Genomic DNA, 1,797 nt, shown 5'->3' on the forward strand with positions numbered 1-1,797 from the left:
TATTGAGTAGCCCCAACACCGGGTTTCACCTAGCTGTGTGAAATTTGGTAGGTATGTGGATCGTGATGGGACGTACAAAAAATCCTCTTGGAATTTTTCTCTAAACCAAACAGGAAGTCGGCCATTTTGACTTTTATGACGTTTTTGGACCGTTTCGAGGCGTCGTACTTTAACGAACTCCTCCCAGAGATTTGACCCGATCAACTTCAGATTCGGTCAGTATGCTCTTGAGACCGTGGCAGCGAAAAATTACTCAAAGATCAAAAAGTTATCGAAACTATGTATCCGTGGCGTGGCGTCAAAAAAACACCATTCGCCGTGAAACAGGAAGTTGTTGTAACTCGGCCGTACATTGTCGAATCTGCTCCAAATCTCTCATATGTCATAACATCCTGACCCGGAACACATCTATATGATCATTTAGAATCATAGTAATAGCGCCACCTAGTGGCAACCGGAAGTTGTAAGTTGTGTACTTTGACATCCTGCTCCTCACAGATTAATCAGATCCCTCTAAAATGTTGTCAGAACAGCCTTAAGACCTTGATAATGCTTCATTGTGAAGGTTGTAAGAAGTTGTTGAAGGGCGGCGACGTGGCGGCTCGGCAAATTTCGATCCTTCGCCATGAACGAATAAACTGATGTAACTCGACTCCACATCATCAGATCTTTAATAGATTTCACGTTTGATTAGACTCCAGGCCTGAAGACATCTGCAGGCCAATTTTGAATCATAGTCATAGCGCCACCTACTGCTAACAGTAAGTTAAAGTCTTTATACTTTGGCTTGTTTCTCTTAGGAGGTAAATCAAATCAACATCAAATTACTTCCACACAAATGTAAGAAGTTCATAATACCAGTTCATGAAGCTTTTGATGTTTCGTCCAACGCCGTTGCCGTGGCGACGCAGTCTTCGCCATTAACAACGAAGGTCATTTTGAGAGGCTAAAAATACTCGAAACATAAGCAAACTTGGCAAGCAGATTTAAAGCCCAAAATGTAGTTATAGAATATGATTTTATTGGTTCAGAGTGGGAAATCGGCTCAATAGCGCCCCCTACAAAATTTCGACAAAGCAGCCCTCGCAGTATGTTTGACCTAGATGTATGAAATTTCGGAGGAACATGTAACACATATGGACTTAAATAAAAGTCTCTTGGGGCCATGCTCTAAACCCAACCGGAAGTCAGCCATTTTGAATTATTTATGAATTTCTCGTGTCATTTTTGTCATTTCCAGGCGCTACACTTTAACGAACTCCTCCTAGGGAATTAATCAGATCATCTTCAAATTTGGTCGGTACAGTCTAAAGACCTTTGTGATGAAAAGTTACTCAAAGCTTGTTATTTCGTGAAAAGCTGTTGCCGTGGCGACGCATTCTTCACCATGAAACATTAAGGTGTTTTTGAGAGGCTAGAAATACTCGCAACATAAGCAAACTTGGCATAAACATTTAAAGCCCAAAATGTAGTTATATAATATGATTTTATTGGTACAGAGTGGCAAATCGGCTCAATAGCGCCCCCTACAATATTTTGACGAAGCAGCCCTCGCTGTACGTTTCACATAGATTTACAAAATTTGGTAGGCACATGTATCACATGTGGACTTAAAATAAAGTCTCTTGGGACCATGCTCTAAACCCAACCGGAAGTCAGCCATTTTGAATTTTGTATGAATTTCTCGTGTTTTTTTCCCATTTCCAACTCCTCCTAGGGAATTAATCCGATCAGCTTAGAATTTGGTCAGAACAATCTAAAGACCTTAGCGATTAAAAGTTACTAAAAGCTTTAGGT

Source organism: Anarrhichthys ocellatus, unplaced genomic scaffold, assembly GCF_004355925.1.
Source record: "Anarrhichthys ocellatus isolate YVR2014 unplaced genomic scaffold, GSC_Weel_1.0 scaffold2932, whole genome shotgun sequence".
NCBI lineage: Eukaryota > Metazoa > Chordata > Actinopteri > Perciformes > Anarhichadidae > Anarrhichthys > Anarrhichthys ocellatus.